Source organism: Priapulus caudatus, unplaced genomic scaffold (assembly GCF_000485595.1).
Source record: "Priapulus caudatus unplaced genomic scaffold, Priapulus_caudatus-5.0.1 Scaffold1512, whole genome shotgun sequence".
Classification (NCBI taxonomy): Eukaryota; Metazoa; Priapulida; class Priapulimorpha; order Priapulimorphida; family Priapulidae; genus Priapulus; species Priapulus caudatus.
In genome coordinates this window covers 9,608-24,165 of record NW_014578573.1, presented here as the reverse complement: position 1 = coordinate 24,165, position 14,558 = coordinate 9,608, and the positions used below count along the sequence as shown (strand labels likewise).

General features: G+C 42.1%; 1 long non-coding RNA gene across 1 annotated transcript in view; it reads right to left on the bottom strand.

Moving 5' to 3' along the window:
- Nucleotides 1–9,230: 9,230 nt before the first annotated feature.
- LOC106816867 overlaps nt 9,231–14,558 on the bottom strand; it is a 9,851-nt gene continuing 4,523 nt past the window's right edge. The window contains exon 3 of the long non-coding RNA XR_001394947.1: nt 9,231–9,260. This is a non-coding gene — a long non-coding RNA (uncharacterized LOC106816867). The remainder of the gene's footprint in view (nt 9,261–14,558) is intronic.

The following is a 14,558-nucleotide window of genomic DNA, read 5'->3' as shown; positions in this document are numbered from 1 at the left end:
AGTGTACGTTACATAGATTATCATATAACATTGATGTGTTATATTGATATTTATGATAGGCTACGTTATTTCATTACATGAGTAGCTATAGAAAACACAGTTCTCTAGGTTATTGCGATAACTTAATCCCCGATATGTGTATTCATTTACTATCTCTAAGCTTAATTGCTACCTAGTTTCAATTTTGGCTGGTAGCCTCGACTGGCTTGCCCTAATAGTTATTTGTAGATTGCGTAAACGCATGTTTTAAAAATGCGTATCCACGCATTGCTGAACGCAGCAGCCAACGTTAAGATACCCAACTTTTTATGTACCAAACTTATTTTACAACAAAAGAAACTCGTTATACCGCTGGCCATTGCTATTGTAAATGTTTGTTGATATGCAACAAACATCACTAGACGTACAACACATATTTCATTATTCTGCCAAAATAATGAATTCTAAGTGTGATCTAGTGATCGGTATATATGCATAATGCATCTCCAACAATAAATCTAGTTAAAAATTTGTTTTTAGCTGGATGAGAAATACTATCATCGAGCAAGGAGCAGCGCAAGCAAAATGATTCAGATGCAAAACCGGTCTAATTAGGGCGTGATAACTACATTAGGAGTGTGTTCCCAACTTCTAATGTCATTAATGCGTCATAATAACATATTATATTTATATATATATATATATATATATATATGACATATGTCATGGTCATATATTAGTTTGTGGTTTAATGTCATTTAGGTTTAGGGTTAGGGTTAGGGTTAGGATTATCAATTATTAATCATTAATCATTACTCATTAATTGATATCAAAGTTTGGGAACACTCCTAATGGAGGGTTAGCCAATTTATTGATGCGAATGGACCAATCAAAAAACGGACATTCCACACTTTGCCACAAGATGATAAAGTCACCAGCACTTGTACAAACTGGCGCACACATTTTGACAGATACGAAATATAGAAGCCTCGTCTACACCGCGAGTTTGTCTTTGACCGAGTTAAGCCTAACGGCAGCTAGCAGGCGCGGTGTTGACTGCGGTATGCGACTACCACTTAACTCGCAGTTAACGATTTTGCGCGCGTCTACGACGAGTCTTAACTCGGTTAGCTTAACCCGATTTAAGACCTCGTATAGACGCTTAAGCCGTGACAAATTTCCTCGTGTAGACGATGTGTAATAAGACACTTAAGCTGAGACAAATTTCTTCGTGTTAGATGATGTAAAGTCTCATCTATACGAGGATTTTTCATCGCGGTATAAGCATTTACACGCGTGCTTATCTCGGTTCAAGAGAACCAGGGTTAAGCCTTAACACGGGTTAGTTTAACCTCGTGATGTGAAGGGGCTAAGCTAACCCGAGTTAAGATCTGTCTCGCGGATAGCGTCGTATAGACATTGTTAACCTTGAGTAGCGCATAGTCCTAACCTCTTGCCATATGCAGCAATAGTGAATGCGTATTTACATCGATGCCGTACATTACTAGACAATAATATACCACAATGTAACTCTCTTGCTATGGTTTCAGATTGAGTCCCATCATTTGTAATCTGTATTGAATAAAGACTGATTTACGAAAATGGATTGTTCCTATCTATGATGGGACTCATTGACTGCGTGAAGCCACTTCTATCGCTTAAACAACTCCCCGAACTCACAACACGATGCCGGTTATTGACTGCCCATCGACGAGTGCGATTACGCCACCCCGGACGTCGACAGCGATCGTGCAGGCAGCTCTCATAACGACTCACGCACCATCCATAACGCGACCACCCACAGTTCCCCACTGCGAAGGTGGAAAGGGTGAAAACGACCAAACTATATCTTCTGCCGGCACCAGTGAAGACTGGTCCTACTTCATATCACGATGGAATCACTATGCCGCAGCGACTAAAGTGTCAGGCAAGGACAAGGTGATCCAATTACTGGAGAAATTTGTGATGAACACTTAAGGAAAGACCTCACACGCAATGCGGTGGCACGTTGGCAAACAAATCTGAAAAGCGACGTATTGAAAGACATTAAAACACTCGCTGTAAGGCGAAGAAAACCACCATGGTTGCACGGGTTACCCTGCACTAACATGCGCAGCGACCGCGACGAACCAATCGTTCTTTGCGTGCTCGCCTCCGTGGTCAAGCTGGGGTATGCAAGTTCATCATGACGTGTCCTGGTTGTTCCGACGACGTGAACTACACAGAGGCTGTACTCCGTGATGTGTTGACACGAGGCCTGGAGGACACCGAAATACAACTTGACCTACTCGGCGGACAAAGAACCAGAAAATGACCCTTGAAGAAGTGTTTCAATTCGTTGAGGCGAAAAAAGAATCGGGCAAAACGCTCCGCCTCACGTCTAATCGACCCACACACTATGGTGCCGGAGCAGTCAGTAGCTCTTAATAAACGTTGGCATGAACGATTCTCTAAAAGATCGCAGTAGGTATTACAATTACAATGACAAGTCAGAATTGTGCTTATACTGCGGTAAGAAAGGCACGGGAGTCCGTAACCTCGCAAGGTTAGACATAAGGAATTGCCCTGCGTATGGCCACACATGCCAACACTGTGACAAGAAACCACCTCTTTTGACAGCATGTGCAGAGGCAGGAACAAGGCTAAGTACACAGACAATGGCAAAGTCATTTGATGAACACGAAGGTGCGGTGTTCGACCAATTGTGCCCAATTACTACTCCTGCTCGACACAATGGTGGAAATATAACTCTCGACCACCACCTTTACAACCAACTATCAGACATTTGGATAAAGCGAAAGTCCAAACCTCAGCCGTTCGTTAACCTCACAGTGGGAGCACACCCTAAAGACTACAAACGTCTTAGTCTCAAGCTCACATCCACACCCAGGTCAGTCGTCATTCCTTCAATGGCTGACACTGGTTGCCAAAGTTACTTGGCGAGTCTCAATGTCATCAATCGGCTCGGTCTAAGTAAGGCCGACCTCATCCCCTTGACATTGAAGATGAATGCAGCCAACAGCTAAGGCATCAACATCTTGGGCGCAGCAATTCTACGTTTTTCTGGCAAGGACACATCTGGCAATACGCTTGAGACACGCCAAGTTACGTACATCACTGATAACTCAGACAAACTCTTCATCAGCAGAGAACCTTGCATTCGCCTAGGCATGATCAGAGACACATTCCCAACTGTAGGTGAAACCAACAACGATCAGGCGGCACATTCTGGTAGTGATGACCACCTAGCTCGCGACGTAAATGACAACGGGCTCGCGACCGAGTGTGAATGTCCTCGACGCCAGCTGCCGCCCCCACCACCGTCGAGTCTACTATTTCCAGCAACTGATGACAATCGAGAGAAGCTGAGACAATACCTTCTCGATCGTTACAAATCTAGCACATTCAACACGTGCGAATACCAACCACTGCCGATGATGGAAGGCCCCCGCTACATTCTAATGGTGGACCCAGATGCCGAACCCGTTGGCAGGACATTCTCCCGTGCCTGTACCCATCTATTGGCGAACGACGTGAAAGCTGCATTGGACAGAGACGTACGGCTTGGTGTACTAGAACCATTACCAGTAGGTGACCAGTGACATGGTGCCACCATATGGTCGTTTGTGCAAAGAAAACCGGCAAGCCGAGACGGACAGTTGACATACAACCACTTAACACGCATGCAACACGTGAAACCCATCACACACAGTCACCATTCCACCAAGCGCGGTCGGTCCCACATGGGACGGTAAAAACTGTTTTCGACGCGTGAAACGGCTATCACAGTGTACCACTCCGAAAAGAAGATAGCACCTTACCACCTTCATCACACCTTGGGAAGATACCGTTATCGCACAGGGCTACATTGCATCAGGCGACGGCTACTCCAGAAGATTTGACGAAATTGTCTCGGATGTCCCCAACAAAACCAAATGTATCGACGACACACTACTGGGCCGACAACCTGGAGGAAAGTTTCTACCAGACATGTAACTGGTTAGCTATCTGCGGCAGGAACGGGATAACCCTCAACCCTGAGAAATTTGTATTCGGCCAGGGCCACCGTTACATTTGCCGGGTTCGAGATTACACCAGACAGCGTGAGGCCTTGCCAGCAATTCCTGCAAGCGATCATGGATTTTTCAAAACCAAAGGAACATCACCGACATCCGCTCTTCGGTTCGGGCTCGCCAACCAGTTGTCATACGCCTTCAGCATGATAGAACGGATGCTTCCATTCCGCGAGTTCCAAAAGCATGGAACAGCATTCCACTGGGATGATCACCTGAAGAATTACTTGAAGAATCAAAGCTGGCATGTGAGCGAGATAGAAGAGGGCCTACGTCAATCTACAACAAATCAAAGCCAACCTGCCTTGCCACAGACTGGTGCAAAGTCGGAACTAGGATTCTGGCTTTTCAAGAAGCACTGCACCTGCGCTAAGACAGAAATTGTTTTGTTGTCCTACTGGATGGAGAATAACACTGGTAGGCAGTCGCTTCACCCACCCGCCGAAATCACGCTATGCTCCAGTAGAAGGCGAAGCCCTTGCCCTTGCCGACGCATTGGACAAGGCTCGCGTACTTTGTTGCTGGGATGCGAGGATCTAATAATCGCGGTGGACCACAAGCCATTTCTCAAGTTATTTGGCGACATAATCGATAATTATTCGCGGAAATCGAGTTGTAACCCAGCTACTGAAATTCGACTGTGAATTCAAGTTAAACCTCCCTCATCTAGTCTGGGAAAGGCAGATCAGGGAATGTCAGAAATGTCCTAAATGGGGATACTGGAATAGTCAGGAACTCAACTCAGCACATCATCTCTTCTTCGAACATTTCTGTATGAAGCAATGGCCATTGTCAATGGTAGGCCATTGACTGTCGAAGATTTGGAATGTCCAGACGGCCCAGTCCCCTTGATCTCCTAACCATGCCCTGACTATGAAGTCAGGCCCTGTAATGCCCCGACCTTGGCAATTCGAGAGAGAGGACCTCTATCTTCGAAAGAGATGGCGACGCGTACAATACCTGACCAATCTGTCTGGGTTCGATGGAAAAAGAAATACCTACATTACTCTCCAAGCCAGAAAATCTGGTCAGAGCCGCAACGGAACATCGAACGTGAACGACATAGTCATACTACAAGACGAGGGTTCTTTGCAGAACAGACTGGAGCATTGCCAACGTTGTTGAGACATTCCCTCAGCGACGATGGCTTAGTTCGCAAAGTAAAGCTTTTCATGGCGGACTCCAGACCTAGACAAGCACGGAAGGCCTCTTCACACAAAAACCGTACTCGAAAGACCTGTTCACAAACTGATCGTCTTGGTCTCTAACTCAGACTAGTTGTCAACTGTGATCCCGATCGTTTTGATAATTTACACCCACATTTGGTGACATCTTGAACGTTGTTTTAATGTACTCTATTAGTATCTACCGTTGTATTGAAAATAAGCAAATTGAGGTTATACTTGAAATGACTCGATTTGGAAAAATCATAGGTGATTCTGGTGGGAGTGGTGGCTGCCGCGGTTTTTAAATCACATGATGACAATATTGTAATAAAGATTAAGCATCCCGTACATCTCATTTATTGCACTGGGTGTGCCTGGCTCTCAGAAAGAGCCCCCGGCTCGCGCGTATGTTTTGGGAGATTTCGGTACGATGTACTGATCCATGTACTGCAGCACATCCATACGTATGATCAATGCTCGCAATCAATATATAGTTCTTCATTTACAGGCATGTAAGCGTTTATCTATTGATTTAAAGTTTTAAATGTCTAAATGACTATTACAAATATTGTGATTGTAACATTATTTGAACCCTTCCTCCTGCCAAACTTATCTCGTAACCATTGAACTGAACTCAATATTACGTAGTTGTATTAATGCGCGCAACCATAGCAACACGGTAGGCGCTTTCGCCATTTTCGTATCTCTATCAGAGGGAAAACATCGTTCGAAATGCCCTCTTATTTCCGTATATTCGCTGCCCTAAGGCAATAATGTCCAGCCAACGAGGTAAGTCATACCGGAAAAAGGGTTCAAGAATCATTTAATCCTAAATTAACGATGATTCAATTCAACATTTAAGAAATATTGTTGGTTTTCCTAATTACCTGGTTTAGTAAACGTCAGCGAGAATGTTATAGTGTAAAACTCACATTAGCAATCGTACGCTCATCACCGATGAATCGCATGTTTAATCTGATTAATTGTGATTTAATTCGTTTATTGACAAAGAGGTTTTGAATCATTGGGAAAACGTTTCATTGTATTTTCATTCATCGTAATACTCGACATTTATTGTATTCTGTGCATTGTTTACCCACAGTTTTACTTAAATACTTCGTTTTGATTTACGAGCAACATCCGTTCAAGCGTTGGTAACTTTACCTCAGTGGCAGCTATACAACCCTTACTGGGGAAAACAAAAATCTAACACCAGAGATGAATGCCACCATCAAACAGGACTTCTCCAGATTCCTGTCTGAGTCCCTCCCAGTAATCTAGCCACAGACACTCCGTTGTTAACCAAAAAACCAATTACTATGAGGAAACACGGGTAGCTAACGATACAAAGCGTGTATACATTGTGACCATGACCTCGTGTAGCAGGAGGATAAATGAATAACAACAACAACAACAATGATAATTTAATTGATATAATCAGGAGTCTATCAATATTATAATTGATAGACTCCTGATATAATGCATATACGCCGCCAGGGAACAAATCATCACTTACACTGCGCTACCCCCGCCAAATAATAGGATGGCCGATGAGATCCTTTCTTGGCGAATCTAACCGCTGGTAAATGACGTCATGCCATAATATTGGCCACTAATATAAATCGGCTAGAGAGTAGGGTCGTATGGAATGAAATAGACAAGGTAAAAATAAAATAAAAATATGTGTGTCGCAATTCGGATTTTTCCGTTTGAACATTTTTAAAACGCGCGAACACTTGTAAATCTGAACGTTGACAACTGTTTACATGTGATTTCAATAAATCCTACTCCGGCCCTCTCTAATCACATACATGTTTTAGCCTTTCTGGGTATTGATACTACTTGTTTTGACATGCAAGGAGGTTTAGGGAGGTAAATACTAATGCTCCAAACCGCACGCATATATTTTTTTCTTTAGCTGAACATAAGTGTGTTGATAGAATGGCAATGTTTTTCACAGATAAAAGTTTATTAATCAAATTTACTTATTATAACATTTTACAGCAATTAAGTTCTCCTCAAGCAGGTAAAAAAACTATATAAATGTATGACTGGCACAAGTTACATCTATAACTATCTACAACTAACATCAACGTACAGATTATTCACGAGATCACAGCTAGGTTATATTTTAAGGATATGTTTTGACATCTCAGTAATTAAGGTGTCTGCATATATAATTATAATAGTCAGAAACATCCAACAAGTTAAATTGAAACTTCTTAGCGATGAGCGCACTTGTTTGAAATAATAACGCTTTTGCTTCTGACAACTGCAAAAACAATACAACTTATACGCATAGACATATTTTATACATATACATATTTTATACGCGCACACAGATTTTAAGGCTCTGGTTAGTACAAAAATCAAGACGAGATATACTCTTACAGCTAAAATAAGGACATTAATAATCTACACACAAAATGATGTACGTATATTTACTTAACAATTTACATATTATAACATTTTACAGCAAGTCCTGCTCAATCAGTTATAAAAATTATATGAATGTTGGACTGGTACAAGTTACATCTAAAATCTGGTTCAAGTTCATCTACATTGTACATCTCTCATCACACTTCATATTCCTGTTCCACAAAATCTTCCTGCTCGTCATCCTTATCTACTTCGTCTTTATCTAGGTGGAAAATCTCTGTGAGTATCTCAGACACCTCAGAACAAGCACTGGTCTTAACAAGAGGCACTGACAAGCTATCCATGAGGGGAGTGAGAAAGGTTTTGTTGAAATTAGGCAGTTCATTTATCTGTTGGCCAAATTTTGCTATTGTAAATTCAATTCTGAGAGCCTCGTTGTACACAAATGCTCTATTTTCCTTGTTCTGTTCTGCCATTTTAATTAGATGTGAGTGCTTACTTTCCAGCCAATCAGCAACCAACATGAACTCAGTCTCATTCAACGCTATTTCCTCTGCTGCCCCGTCGCTCACACAAACTATATCTATTGCGTGTTTCTTGATGCTGTAGGGCACAATACCATTCGTTGGCCTGCCAAGTTTATGCCAAAATGAAAGACATAGTATTTCATCAACTGTGAGTTGTGAAATAGAGCTGGCCTCGTTGTACATCGCAATTAAAGATTTGATTTCGAAAGGACTTTCACCAACTGCCTATTCAATTTATTGAATATTGCTTGTCCATCTGAAGTCAAGTTAAAAAAATACTGTTGGAAATTGCATATGTGCAATATTGTTTTTATTTATATTATTTCCACTTTTCTGAATTTGTATAGTAACATGAAAGTGTTAGTCTGTATCTGTATCTATTTACAAAACTGACAATATATAATCTTCACCAATCATACTGTAAACGTGTGGTTCGGCTAACGAAGAAGTGCGTACAAGTGTTGACACATATAAACACAAGAAAAGCCGAGAGGAGACAGTGCCAATGAGGAGAAAGAAATAGATTCATTAAAGAAAGGTGCTAGTGATAGTACAGTAATAACTATAAATCAGAAAAAATAATAACTCTAACAACAAGTGCAAGGAATTCCAACGTTAAGATAGTGCAATGAGTGTCAATGTTAAGACAGTGAAAATAATTTCCAAATTAAGATAGTATAAAGAAGTTTAAGTAGAGGTAGCAAAACCCTAAGCCGATAGGTACAAGAAGAACCAAAGTGCTAACGCTGAACAAGTCTGCTTTTCCAAGAAACACACAATGACATCGACACCCAACAACAACAACAACAACAACAACAACAACAACAACAACAACAACAACAACAACAACAGCAACAACAACACGTGTTGTGGTTCCACTGCACGAGAGACGTCTGTTTCCCACAGCTTGTGTAAATCTGTTTATGTTGCTAGAACTCTGTTATTACACGAATAAACTGCTGGTTGCATAATTTACGTTCTCTTCCTTTTACAAAATCATGCTAGACGTAATTTTAAAACAGCATACCAGCGTACTTCTTGTCCAGTGTAAGTAGGTACGTCTTCTCCATGACAAGAACATGTAACTTGTGAAGAAGGTCTTTCTTCTGATTTGCCCGTCTTCTCTCCCTTGCCCCCTTGAGCGACTCAGATTCAACTGACCATCGCTGGCTAATCTGCAGCTTCTTTTCCAGCCTCTTGGTGTTCTTTTCCAGCCTATCGATCAGAGATATTATGTATTGGTTCGCAATAATCTCTATATATATTTACTTATTTGTTTATTTATGTTTATTTAATACAGAAGTATAAAAACTTGTCAGATTATCAGCCTTTTTTGGCTCTCTTGTATTAAAGCCAATTGTACATAATTTTATTCTTTACATTTACAATTACCTTATTCTTTTATTTTATTCAAGCATGATAAGAATTATGGTTACCTAGCTTGTTTAATCTGCAAGGAGAGGTGCTCATTCTCGCTCTCAGCATTGTCGAGATCACTCTGCGACTGTGCTCGTTGTAAATCCAAACTGAAAAGATACATAAATATATAGTTGCACTGTTAAGTCATGATGTTGACTCTTATGCCACTTCCACACATTTGTCTATTGCAGTGTAGTTCAATATCTACAGGACCGCCATAAGAAAATACGTATAACTATGGATGGAACATTCAAATTTTCAGCCGCATAATTATGTATATTGCAGAATATTTTTGGCTGAACATTTATTAGTATATTTGTTAACATCCAGTTTGAAAAAGACTAATTTTTGCATTAAAGATAATGCAGTACTGGCCATTTTATTGCAGTCTTGATGTCCAGTCCTGATTAGTCAGTTGTTCTGTCACTGAATGTTCTGCTTAGATAGTTGTACATAGGGAACTGATATCTAGCATGTTTGAATAATTAAAACTTACCTGGCCAAATGAAGCTTATACACAGAATCAGCATAAATCTCTTCTAGCTCCTCTTATTACCTGATAATCATTGTATGCAGTACATACTGTAAGTTTTGTTACTTTATATATATAGTCTATAACAGTACTTTGTTATGACAAGACTGGAACACGGTTTATTAACTTTACACACCAGCGAGCCGAGAGAGCGAGCGAACCCTATCGGAATGCATACACAACTCTGGTCACATAACCACGTATACACAAAGCACGCGGCAATATACATCTTCCTTTTGTTAGAACAATTAGTATTCTTGTACAAATTATATAGAATACAACAAAAAAGTCTCTACTATAGGATAGCTATGTCGGCTATAATAAGAAATAATCACTCTCACACGACTGGCCACATTCTCTTAGTAAAAATCTAACAACAGTTTGCTTCTGTGTCTTAACACCCAGATTAAACAGAAAAATCCTCTCACAAATGTTAACACAACTTTTCTGGATCATGCAAAATAACCATTACCACAAATGTCAATTATCTTTAGCACGATTACTTCGGTTTCTCACGATTGCTTCTAAATTATCTAACTGCCACGCCAATCTTTACTGCCTTGTATCGTTACTGAAGATGATCATCCTCCCCACATCTCGTTTTCTCGGGAATGCCTCCGGATTTGGCCTACATGTTTGGGACTGGCCTTCTGCGCATTGTCTCACCGGGTTGATGACACTCAGTCTTCCGTCGAGCATTGGAGATTGTACCTGGTTGGTGCACTCACGGTGTCTTGAAGTGGAAAAGCATGTTAGCATTTGGTCGTTGCTGAAGACAGCTAGCCCCTTAAGCAGGATGGCGCCGCGTTTCTTCTGTTATTCTATCCTCTTCTGTAGATTTGTACAATTGTATTGATCTATGGCTCGTTCCGCCAATTTGACAAACGTTACCTAGTCTTGTTATACCTTTCGCTGTTGCACCATGCGAACGTTGTCCCTGTCTGCAAAGGTTATGGAGTGGGTTTAGATGACTTGCAATATTCTTCGTTCTGCTGCTGCTGTTACTTTTCTCTGCAGTTGGTGTGGATCCGCTTAAGCGGTCCAATATCTCTTGGTTTAACAAAGCTTCAGCCGTCACGGAATTGTTGTGGATTGTTTCGGACGCGACAAACTTCCCGTTGCGCTGGCGCGATCCTTCCAATGTGTTGTCTTCTTGGCGTATTCGCCAATTTCAGGAATGTTCAGGTTCGGATCCCCCCCACCCCCCCCGCCCCCCTCCCCCGCTCCGGGGGCCGTGCCGTCTCTGAACGACTATTCTCTACCGGTTAGCGCCTGCCTTAGCAGAATGGACAGGTTTCTCCGCCAGTCCGTTGCCTACTGTGGAAATTGTGGACTGCCCTCATTGTTATTTTTTTGATGGCAGATCCCATTGCCTACTGCCAAAATTCCTTAAAAATTCTCTCGACATGTAGAAAAAACTGTCTGATCCATATCGGAGATACAGCAATGTACTGGAATACCCAAACCTGGAGATGAATGACAATTTGAGTTATCTGCCACTACCTTTTTAGTTCGATGTTTCCTATAACTGTGTTCAGTTCAAAACCATCCAGAGGTACGAGTTCTACGGTGTGACAAAGACTATATCAGGCCACTGGCACTCAAATACATCCGTCTCGACTATGCCCCATGCTGCTTGCGCAACTGATATGTAGTAGTGGTTCTTCTCAATTGGCTGCGATTTTGCTTGCTATGGCATATGTTGCAGTGGCCTATTATGTCATCTATGTCTCGGACACAAGGCTTGCCCAGTACTGATGTCTCTTTGCACGACGCTCTGGTGGCTTCTGCCCCAAAACGAGCCACTACTGTAGCTTAAGTTAGCTATTCCACGCTGCAGGTGCTTTAGGTACCACTATTTTCTGACTTTTTAGTATCACACCCTCGTCTTCAATCAGTTTCATCACGAAGAATGCGATAGAATGTGTTGAAGACTCAGCTGACTTGTTCGAATCAACCCATTGACAAATGCGCTCTGTAAACTTTTTTTGAGTGATGACGGTTCGTTGGAAAGTTAAGCCTGCCTTTAGCTCCTCGCTTCTGATCGGGCAACCACTGACAGTATTTTCATAGTGCCTGTGTGCTCTCTAGATCTGGTGTCACTGTCCTTGATGGCAAGTTATGGCCGTCGACAATGTATCTGCCTAAGTAACGAGATCAACTAACCCCATTTCTTGTACACAGGTTAAAAACTGCTTAGCTTTGCAGCCTCAAACAGCAAAGCGTTGCAATCTTGCTGGAGACTGCAGTATAGTGGTTTCTTTCAGATTCATACTAATGGAATGATGGTCTGTTTCAATCGTCAACCTTTTTCTTGCCCAAACACAAAATCACGAAATCTATGTGCACGCGAAGACCACGGCGAGGTAGTTCTTTTTTCATTTGCGCGTATCTTGTTCAGCTTGGTGTTCGGCACGCGATCGCGTACGCGACTGGTTATTCTATCTTGTAGGCATGCTGCCTCCAAGACCACTTCTGTGATGCGTCACATGTGTAGTGTTACGCCATCTCATTGACGTCATAATTACGCTCAATTTGTCCACTTGTGCAATACTCTGCTTCTGTCTCGTTGAACGCCTGCATGCAAGGATATATCCACTATTATTTTCATGCTCTTTTCTCAGCAAGTTCATTCCGCGGCCCGGCCGTTTTCACTGAGGTTAAGACATAAAACTTGGCGAGATATCTTCACCATTCCAAGAAAACGAAGCAGGTCAGTCGCATCTTGTGTGTGTGTCGGCATTTCACTGATTGCTCGAGGACCTTTTCTAGGTCCGGTTTCAAGTCCGTCCTTGCGACAGTAATGGTCCAATGGTATGGGTATTTCTTGCAGCTTAGTACTGACACTTGCCACCACTCACTTGTAAGTTATTTTCTCGGAGACGCTCTAATACTTTCTTGACGGTTGTCACGTGCTCCAATTCCGTGGGGCCCGCCTCCATTAATCACCCAAGAATGATCATTCACTATTCACCAAAACATGGTATCCAGCTAGCAATTTTTCATGCACATGGTTAAACTTCATGATTACTGAACTGTTTCCCATCTCGCATGACGACTAAGTATCTCCCNATCTTGTAGGCATGCTGCTCCAAGACCACTCTGTGATGCGTCACATGTGAGTGTTACGCATCTCTTGACGTCAAAATACGCTAAATTTGTCACTTGTGCAATACTCTGCTTTATCTCGTTGAACGCCTGCTGCTAGGATATATCCCATTTCATTTCATTGTCTTTTCTCAGCAGTTCATTCAGCGGCGCGGCCTTTTCACTGAGGTTAGACATAAACTTGGCGAGATATTTCACCATTCCAAGAAAACGAAGCAGGTCAGTCGCATCTTGTGGTGTCGGCATTTCACTGATTGCTCGGACCTTTTCTAGGTCCGGTTTCAGTCCGTCCTTGGACAGTACATGTCCAATGTATGGTATTTCTTGCAGCTTGTACTGACACTTGCGCACACTCAACTTTAAGTTGATTTCTCGGAGACGCTCTAATACTTTCTTGAGGTTGTCATCGTGCTCCAATTCCGTGGCTTTATACACCAGAATGTCATTCACTATCACCAAACATGGGTATCCAGCTAGCAAATTTTTCAATGCACACTGGTAGACTTCTGATACTGAACTGATTCCCATCGGCATGCGACAGTATCTGTAACGACCATACGGTGTTTCAAAGCATGTCAGATATGACGACTTCTCCTCCAATGGAATATGGTAGAATGCTTGTTTGGCATCCACTACTGTAAAGTATTTTGCGTTGGGCATGTTTGACACTGCCTCCTCAATAGTACGCAAAGAATATCGAGGTCTCTTGATTGCTTTATTTAGATCACCGGGATCTAAGCAAATGCGCAGTTCATTAGAGTTTGTAGTTGTTTGTAGTTTTGTAGTCACCACTAAAGCAGATACCCAATCTGTAGGTTCCGTAACTGGTGCTATAATACCGTTAGCAACCATGTTGTCAAGCTCCTCTTTCAGCTTATCTTTCCCAGCAACTGGCATTTTTCTTACCGCCCGGATTATCGGTGTGACTTCTGGATCAACCGTTATTTTGTACCGTGTTGGCAGTTTCCATAGAGTGTTATTAAACAGGTACTTGTACTCATCGAATATGCCCGCTGGTAATGTATGTTCATCACTTGTAACAAATATCTGTTGCTCTGACACGACTTCATATACGTCTGCACTCAATGTGATTAATCCAAGACGAAGGCTGTCCTTGAGTCCAAGCAGTGTCCTTGCATTGTGGTCTACCATATGAAACTCAAGCGAATGACTCTGTTTGTCGTATAAACACGACAGGTTTACAACTCCCATCGATGTGGCAGTGGGACCTCCAAATCTTATCAGCTTCACTTTCTTAGCTGTGTTTAGCAGCTGTTGTACATGTAACTGTAGTAGTGTATTGTAGCTCATGATGTTACTCTTGGCTCCTGTGTCGCCTTTCAAAGTTGTCCCGGTTTCGTTAAGTTACAACTCA